Here is a 10,439-nt window from a genome sequence, read left to right as displayed (position 1 = left end):
GGTTGGTGATCCGGGCTGGAACCCATTTTTTTTTTTGGAGGTTTTTTTAGCCACTTTTGGTATCACTCTCCGTTGCATATTTATATTTGTTCAGGCGGGGCCCCCCCGCAATGATTCGTTTTTTGTTTGGGGTCGGGACATTTTGTTTACCCCTTAGTCTTTGTTTGCATATTGTTTCGGGCGCCCCCTTGCCGTGGGCCCGTCGTTTGCATTTGTTATTTTTGGGGTTGCGCCATTTATTTGGCTTCGATATATATAGGTTTTTTTGCGAGTGTGGGGCTTTTGATATAATCGAGCAAAATTTGATATTTGTGTCAAATAACCCATTTTGTAATTCGGTTTTTGGAATGTGTTTGGGTGCCCCTGGGGCCCTAGCCGGGCCCCGGGTTGGGTCGTGCAGAAACCCCCCGGAACGGAGTTTTTTTGTTCAACAATACCCCACGTTAACGGGGGCCTTTTAGTAGGAAAACGGAGAAAATAATTTTTTTCCCTTAATTATGGACCAAGTTCGACTGACCTTGGCCGAAACTCCTCTCCCTTTCTTTTTCTTCATCTTTCTTGAATTTTCTTGTTAGAACCCGTATTTTTGTACATTGGAACAATCCGGATTAATTATGATAAGTGAATGACAAAACTATTTCGGGATACAAAGTCGGGATTTTTGATCTTCGATTTTATTTTGAGATATAAGTTGTGCATGTTACCATTGGTATGGAGCAATTAGAAAATTTGGGACCAAAAGTGATAAAATTGGAAATTGGAAAAGTCACCCATTTTGCTAGTTGGCCGTGTAAGTGGAAGTGGTGCCCACACCAATTTTGTGTCATCTTTTAATTGATCCAACTCATTAATGTGGGCCAAGGGACAATTGTGCAACTCATTTAAGTGATAAAAAGATGACCACAAGTCATTCCATTCATTCACCACACTTGACACTTAGAAAATAAGAGAAGTTGAAGACTCCCTCCTCCATAGCTCTCGGCCAAGAGGAGCTGAAACCAACTCCCTTTTCTAGCCCTTCCAAAATTAATTCCTTGGTGTAAACCCACTATATTAAGTTCCCTAAGTGGCGTGGAAGTGTCGTTGGAGCGATCAACCCATTATTTCTCATCCTTGGAAAACCCTAGGCTATTGGAAATTGAAGGAGAAAGGTAAGAATCATTTATGCTTTGTGTGTTATAAAGGTTGTTTGTATCTTGTAGTATGTTAAATTGGATGAATATCATGAAATATGGAATGTTGGAAGTGAATTGTGTAAGTGGTGCTTGAGCCGTGTGGGTATGGGTGTGTTGTGTTTGTTGTGTTGTGTTGAAATTATGAATTAATGCCTAGTTAGTTGATTATGATCATTGTAAGTGCTAAGAACGATTGAGAATCATCCATATATGTATATTTGTAGTGTTGGTCGAAATGGGTCATGTTATATGACAATGAACGAATTGATATCGCTTAATGTTTTAGTCGTCGTCGTTGTGAATTCTATGTTGGAAATGAATGTTTATTGACTCAAATTGATATTGTGGTTGTTGCGGACTGATTTTGGAGGCTATTGTATATTTATGTGATTGGTATAGCGGATGAGATAGCATTGTTAGAATAAATTGTGGATACAAATCATGGTTTGGAAATGAGGAGCATGAAAAAGGGTGTCTCGGTTTGGGGTTGTTTTCGGGTAGTTTGGGAAAATTTATGGATTGTTGGAATGTTGTATGAATTTCTTAGAATGCCTTTAAATAATGTTGTTGGCATGGGTTCGGTTAGTATGTGAATGTATAAAGCGTACGACGTTGGCTTGAATGTGCAAGTCGTCGAATTGAATTTATGTGTTGTTGAATGATGGAAGAGAGCTATTATTGTTGTTTTGCCTTTCGTGATTGATTATTAATGTTGCTAGGTTGGTTATTGTTGTTGTTGTTGATTGTTTTGGCCGAGTTAAATTCTCGGGGTGTCCTATTTACAGGGGAAATGCTGCCCAAATTTCTGTAGAATTAAGGGCGAATTTGGAATTTAAGGCCTAAAAGTCATTAGCTAATGTTTGGCATTTTATGGCTTGTTTATAGATCGTGGGCAGCCCGAATCATAGGTGGGATTTAGCTTGAGTTTGGATCATTTTGGAGAGCGTTTGAGGTATGTAAAGTAACCTTTCTTTTTGGCATACCTTATTTAAGTAGGCTATGATACGAGCCTCTAGGAAACTCTATTCTCGCAATCCGAGCTTGTTTATGATTCGCATGTGTTTCCTTGGTATTCTTGTGCTCATATGCCATAACATTGATCCTTATATCCTTGGAATTCATAATTTGTAAAGATGTCATGAAAGTTGATTTTTGGTTTTAAAGCTTATTCTTTAGCGATTCCAAAAGTTCAAACGCTCATAACTTTCTCAGAAAATCTCGGATTGCTTTGAAATTTTCGTAGGAGTTTGTATGATATAGAATGAGTATGTTTTTCACATAGGCAGGCCCAGTTCGGGTCTCCCCGTCCTGTGGGTCCCGTTGACATTCCTTTTTTTATGTAATTTTTTGATAACTTTTGAAACAAAAAGTAATAATTATTATTCCGATTTTGAATATGACTATTTTACTTATTTTTTGGATTTATGATAATGATTTGATGCATATGATTACTCACTACTCCGCTCGTGCCTACTATGATATCGTTCGCCGGTTCTGTTGTCGTGCGCATTATGATATACTCCGGTGTTATGCTGTGTTCATGGTTCACCGAGCTCCTCGCTCGAGGGCCGGGTTCCACTATATTTGGTGATATGCTGTGTATGGTGATATGCTGTGTGTAGGATATGGCGTGCAGGGGATACAGATTTGAAACTTTCTGGTGTTATGCTGTGTTATGGCGCCATCGACAGGCGGGCGACCATATTTCCTGAGTCCTATGCATGATTTATATTTTGAAGTAACATTTTGATATTTTGGCAATGCATTTACTTTCTGTATCCCTATTTCGATTTCGACTCGCATTTGTATACTACATTTTCTCGCTTTGGGGCCACCGCACATATTTCGTACCGACCCCCTTTTCTTCGGGTCGCGTTTCATGCGCGATGTACACACACAGTTTGGTGATCCACCTGTTTAGGACACCCTCTTCTGCTATTTGGAGTGCTCCTCTCATTCCGGAGCTTATATTTTTGGTATATATTCATCCGTTGCATTTGTATATATCGTTCCGCGGGTACGGCGGGGCCCCCGTCCCGTCATATGATTCTCGTTCTTGTCCGTTTAGGAGGTACGTGGACATGTTTGTTGGTTGTGCCTACTTCTGTGCGTTGTGTTTGTATATGTTGTGTTTGGGCGATATTCCATTCGCCCTACAGTCCGTCGGTTCGCATATGTATATATGTTGTCTCCGTTGGCGTCCCGTGGCCTTTGTTGGCCCGTACGTGTGGTTATTTTGGACAGTCCGTAAAACAAAGGAAACTCTGCCGAAATTTTTTCTCGAAATTATATAAATTTGGAACACTGTTAACTTTGCTGGCTTCGTTATATACTTGGATACGTTTGATATCATTTGAGATAGCGTTTGATGTGTGTTTGGGTGCCCGTGATCGGCACTAGTCCTGACCTACGAGGTTGGGTCGTGACATTTCTAAAGCTGGAAATGATAAATTGTGCCTTGTTTTTCCACCACTTATGTATATATATTTAAGCACATGCACATGGCCGGTCATGTGCCATCTATTTTTCCTCCAATTTTCTCAAATTTTCTAGAATTTTCCTTAAGTTATAAAAGATGAATATTAGTCTTGCTTCATGACTTGTACCCACATGTACATATACTTGGCTCCCACAAATGTGTAGTGTACACATGTGCCATCTCATGGCATGAAAATATTGGCTGTTAGGGTGGCCCACGGTCACTTTTATTTGGCCACTTCATGTAATATTTTGTTTCCACTCTTAGCCCTTAATTTTTCCTTATTCCAAGTTTATCCTTAATGCTCCATACCAATAAAAGATGAACATACAACTTATGCATTCTAAAAAAAAAAATTATAACCTTGTCCCTAACTTTCCGCCATTAACTCGAAATATCCAAATGTACAAAATGCGAGGTATAAAAGAACCTTCTTCCAAGCATATTCCACTCAAACCCAAGAGAAATCAAAGATCAAATAGCAAGAATCAAGGTATTCAAGTGTTGCGAGACTCACTGAGGTTTGTAAGATTCAAGAATTTCTTTGGTGTTAAAGATAGGGTTTCATTCAAGTTGATAACTTGATCCAGAGCTCATTCCTATGAGATAAAAGGTTAGTTTCCATGTCTATTTCATGTTGTTAAGCATGCTTGGTTGTCGAATAACTTGGATGGAGGAAGAAAATAGAAGATGGGGCTCAAATAGAGATTTAATGATATATTGAGTACTAAACCAACTTGAGTCATGATTCTTAGTATGCTATGGATATAATCTTGTTACAAAGGGTATTAATGATGACAAGGAAGTGTTGCATACAATTGTGCAAAGGGTTGGTGTGAAGTGGTTGATATAAGTTGAATATGAGAATGACTTTTGAGACTTAATTGAATATGACTACTTAATTGTGATATTGTGGATATTATTATAGTTTTGCAATATGGTGGAAGACGATGAAATAAGGGAAATGCTGCCCAATTTTCATTAGCTCATGAATTATTCTAGATTGAACTTAAGAGTGTCTTTAAGGCTTAACCGTGGTATGAATCCTTTTAAATGTAGACTTCTCAAGCGTTGGCTATAAACGTTAAGTAGTTAAGAAGACGTAAAGGTATGTAAGGCTAACCCTTCTTCTTAAGGCATGTTCCCGTTTGTCGTATACCTTCACGTGAATTCCATAATATCTTCCATGATGACTTAAATTCCTAGAATCACTAAAGCTCATAGTTCTTGATATTCTCATGATACTATTGGTTCCATCTATGATAGTTGATCCTCTAAGGAAAGATATAACGAAAGTGATGATGATGTTACGATACGTACGTATGTATATATATATATATATATATATATATATATATATATATATATATATATATATATATATATATATATATATATATATATGTATGATATACGCACGCGCGCCCTTGCGTTGGGTACGTATAACACCGAGCCTTGGTAGGGCAGTGTATGTATAACATCGAGCCTTGTCATGGTCGTGTATGTGAGACATCAAACCTCTATGGTCGGGAATGGTGCTACTATATATATGTAAGTGTATGTAATGAAAGATTCCCATTAGAAAAAGTGGTAAGTAAATGTGATGCACGCCGCTAGAGGTATAAATGGTTCTACCATCCCATGACTCTTTTCCCTTATGTTACCGTTCATGCTTCTATTATATTATTGATTATGCCTTACATATTCAGTACATTGTTCGTACTGACATCCTTTTGTTTGTGGACATTGCGTTATGCCCGCAGGTGGACAGGGAGATAGATTTGATCCTTAGGTCGCTTACTCGCAGACCCTTGAAAGAGGGCTCTGCTTGATTTGGAGCTGTGTTTCGTTGGTACTATTCTTTTGTATATATATGGGCATGGCAGGGCCCTATCCCATCTATATGATGTTACATACTCTTTCTAGAGGCTCGTAGATAGTTGTGTACAGTTAGATGTCTTTTAGCCTTGTCGGCTTATATTTTGTATATCATTTTGTTAGCCTCGTCGGCTTGTATATATGTGTATGGGCATGTTTGTTGATGTTGATGTAAAAGTGCCTTGGCCCAATTGAAATGGCATTATTGATGCGTACAGATTGTTGGCAGGCCATGCGGCTCACTTAGAAATGATTGTGGAAGTATGATGAGAGGTGTCTGGTGGGGTTAGCTCCGGGTGCTCGTCATGGCCCTTCGGTTGGGTCGTGACATTCAGTCATAGGTATTCGTAGAGGCTTCATAGATAGTATTGATTAGTTTATTTGTAATCAGTTGTACCTCAGTTGCATACGTCAGTGCGTGGCCGTATTTGTATACTAAAGTCATTACATTCTCATTTATCTTTCAAGTTATGAAATGTAGTCCGTTACAGGCACATAGTTGTTGCATATAGAGCATAGTCCGTCCCATTCAGATTTGGGGCGTGACAAAACATAATTGAGATAATGCTACTGCATCAAAGTTCATATGAATTAGTCTCAAAATCTTTGAGGTTGATGTGCCTGTAATATCTAGCGGAAGATTATTCTTGGGCTCTTTAAAATTGATCTTTACTTTGATTTGAAGTGAAGAAGAACTATTAACAAAATTCAGAACCTCCCAGATACAAGATAGTAATGAAGCTCTCTTCTCTCTCCATGCAAACCCTAAAAGAGAGTAAACCCTAATCTATTAACCCGTGGCCCGTGGTGGCTTCACCACCGTGGTGGATTAATTTGGTTCCCTACCTTCAACTACTCACTACCCACCTTTACCTTCCAACCTTTCCACTAGTGGAGCAATTACCATAGATGAATTTGTAGTAAAAACCCTAAGATATCTTTGAAGTTCTAAACCCTAGTCATGCAACCATGCAGACGCCAATATGTGATGTTGAGCCAATTCAAATGAAGCCCTAAGAGATTGTTGATGGGATATATATGATTAAATGGATGGAGGAAGAGGTTCTACGTATGAACAAAATTGAAAAGCTCTCGTATGCAGTGATAGGAAAATTTAAATTTTCATATAATCTGCCTGATTTGGAGGACCTGAGAATCCAAATTCCTAAATAATGTGGTATCAAAGGAGATTGTAGTATTGGTTTTTTCAGGCATAGACATTGTTATATCCCTTATTTTGTACATTGGGACATTCCGAGCTAACCATGATAAGCTAAGGACAAGACTACTCCAGGATACGAGGTAGAGACTTTTAACCTCCGATATTGTTTGGAGACACAAGTTGCTTATGATTCTATTGGTATGGAATATTAAGGAATTTGGGGTTAAAGTGAATTATGGAAAGTTAAATAGTTCATGAAAATTTGGGGCTAGAAGTTGAAATAATAATTAAATGAAATAAAGGCCAAGTGGCAGTAGTCAATATGGTGTGGGCCATAGGCCACATGGATTAATTATATAAGTAGCTAAAAGATGACAAACTAGTCATCTTCATCATATTCATCCTTAGAAAATTCAAGAAACTTGGAGAAAAAAAGATGAAGGCCATTCGCCAAGCCTTGTCGAGCAAGAGCAAGGGAAAAATTGACCAAAAAAAATATCTTCTTCAAGCATTTCAACTCCTTAGAAGGTGTATAACAACATGGAGTAATCGTTGGAGTAGCAAGAACAAGTGTTAGTTCAAAAGACCGACCTAGCCAAGTGAAGAACTAAGTGGAAGAGGTAAGGTTCAATGTCTTTTACATGTGTTATGGATGGTTTGAATGTGTTGTCGTAGGTGGAAATGAATGAAATTCATGAAATTATGTATGTTGAAGCTTGGCCGTGTAGGGGCTGTTTTTGGTAGAACATGGTGAACTAATTTTATGTAGTATTTTGGTTGTTGTTTGTTGTGGATTCTATGATGTAAAATGAAGGTTTAATGATACAAGTTGAAGTGATAATCGTGTGGTGATTTGGAAGATAATGTGATTTTAATATAGTTTCTTGAATATTATGAGAATAATGTTGTAGCGTGTGGATTGTTGGTGTAGTTCATGAATTTGGGAGAAAGAAATGTGTTGTTGTTGTTTATTGGAAATGGAGGGTTTCGGTTGAAGTAGTATATTGATTGAAGTGTTTTGAATATTGTGCGGATTGTTTGGAAATGTTCTTAAATCTCGTTTGAATGATCTCGGATTAGTACTTGAACTTGTGAGCGTTGATGTTGGTTTGAATGTATGTAGTTGAATTGAATATAAATGGAATGTTGTCGAATTATGTAGAAAAGAGTTACGAACGTTATAATGTGTTTTGAATTGATTATTGATGTTGTTAGCATGGTTGTTGGTATTGTTGTTGAAGATTTGGCCGAGTTGAATTCTCGGGGTTGTTGAATTTAAAAAATCTTTTTGTAATTTGTAAATAAAGTGCTAAGCTTGGGATTGAATTCCTAAGTGCCATGGCCTAATGTTTTACCTTCACATTATTGTAGATCTTGAGGAAAAACTGATTCGGATTAGCTTAGGCGGACGAGGTATGTAAAAGCACTCTTCTTTCTTTTGGGCATGTCTTAGACGTAAGTAAGATATGACATGATATGGGGTAACTCCACTCTTAAATTCGAGCATGTTTCTTGATTCTTATTCAACTTCTTATTGGCACCCTTAATATGGTCGCTATTCGTCCGAGTCTTTGTATGATTGATAGCAAATGTTGCGTAAAGTCTTTATTCCTAAAAGGTCCTATGATGAAAATGTCATGTAACTTTCACATATAGTCTCGGATTGCTATGATATGTTCGTAGAGAGCTCTATAATGAATAATGCCCATAACTTTCATAGGCGGGCTCGGATTGGTTTGATATGTGACTATGATCCCTACGGTTTTTTAATATGTTTATGATGTTTGATATGTTTCCGAGTGGCGTCCGAAGGATATTTGATATAACTGTTATGGCCCGTACTATGTACGTTCGGATAATTCGGAATAATTGCGAAAAGTTAAAGGTAAGACTATTTCCAAATTATTTTGGCGAACAAGTTGTTGGAGAATATTATTTATGAACATTATTATTGAGAATATTGGAAAAGGTTAAGGGCAAAAAACGAAAATTCGCAAGGAGTTCATGGTAATTTTTGTGGAAGGCTAGGGGGGGGGTAGAATGGTAATTTCACAAAAGTCTTGAGAATCCTTGAAGATTACCATGTTGGCCAAATGGTGTGCCACATTTTTTTATTAATAGGGGCTAATTGTAAATTATGAAAATTTCATGGACCAAAGCTTGTTGAAGAAGACCACTTTGTCTGCTTTTGTAGAATTTTGAGAAAATTCAAGAAAGAAGAATACTCTAGAGAAAAATAAGAAGGGGACATGTGGAAACTTTATAATTGGAAGGACTAAAGTATATAAGAAAAATGGCTAGTTCTTCATTATTTAAGAGTTGGAGAAGAGAAAAAAAAAAAAAGAAAAGAAAGAAGCAAGAAGAGAGGACGGCCAAGAAGAAAAAAAAAATAAAAAATTCAAGCCATCCAATTTTTGATCCAAAAATTCCTCTCTTCTTGAATTCTTATCATGTTCAAGACTCTCTTCAATATGGTATAGTTATTTGAGCAAGAAAATCATTTTTGTGGTAGTGGGAAGTTGAAGAAAAGGTAAAATTTCTCATTCTTTTATGTGTTATGGAAGAGTTATATATATGTTGTAGTATGTAGAACTCAATGAAAATCATAGAAATATTGTGTGGTGTGTGCAAGCGTGTGGTGTGCTATGTGTATGTGGCCGTGTGGCATGGAAAATTGGAAGAGAGATGAATTCATTTTATTTAGTGTATTAGTTGTGTTGTTATGGTTTTGTGATGTAAATAGAAGGTTAATGATTAACTTGTTGGCTTGAGAATTTGTTGTAAAGTTGTTGTAGGAAAATTAGTGAAGTTATGGGAAATTTGTATAATTTTTGAAATGAATTGTTAAGATACAAATTATGATGATTGTTGATGGAATTGGAAGATGGAAACATGTTATGAAATATGTATGTTGAAGATTAGAAGTTTCGGATGAATTAAGGTTTTGGTGGAAAACTTGTATATTTTGTATATTTGGTGAATATTTTGTAAAATGATATGAAATGTTTTAGAATTGTATTGAAAGTGATCTTGATTAGTGGATGAATATGAGAATGTTAGTATTGAATTGAAAATGTGAAGTTGGAATAGAAGTTGATATGTTATGTAGAGAAGAAGGCAGGTTTATGTTAGAATGCGTTCCAATTCGATCGTTGATGTTATTGCTATTGTTGTTGGGTTGGTTGTTGAAATGGTTATTGGTGTTGTGTTTTGGGCGAGCCATATTCTCGGGGCTATATGTATAAGGAAATCTTTACTTGAAATTTCGAGCGAGCAAACAATTCAAGATTGGAATTTTAAAGCCTCATGAATAGTAAGCTGGTAAATGCGACCAAATTGCGGATTTTGACGAACTGGGCTTGGGATTTGGAGTAGCGTAAGAGGCGGAGAAGGTATGTAAGGCTTCACTTTCTTTCTTTGGCATGTCTTAGACGTAGTAGGCTTGAATATGGGCCTCGGGGACAATTCCTTTCTTAGAAATTCGAGATTGAAATTAACTACTATTCGTCCAGATTAGAATTGAATTAGAAATTGTGTGAAATGATGGAAGAACTCCTAAACCTTTAAAACTTGCAAGAGTAGGACCCGACTACCTCATTATGTTCTGATGCACGTGGTGGTGTGACAATGTTCCTAGTATAATTATTTCCTCGGTTTTCGAAATGAGTTTGCGGAAACGCGTTTGTGGTTCCTTGATGATTTTTAAAGAACTAGTTTGTATAAAGAAAAAAAATTTATTTTTTTA

This window comes from Lycium ferocissimum, chromosome 4 (assembly GCF_029784015.1).
Source record: "Lycium ferocissimum isolate CSIRO_LF1 chromosome 4, AGI_CSIRO_Lferr_CH_V1, whole genome shotgun sequence".
Classification (NCBI taxonomy): Eukaryota; Viridiplantae; Streptophyta; class Magnoliopsida; order Solanales; family Solanaceae; genus Lycium; species Lycium ferocissimum.
Note: the sequence above shows the minus strand (reverse complement) of the source record.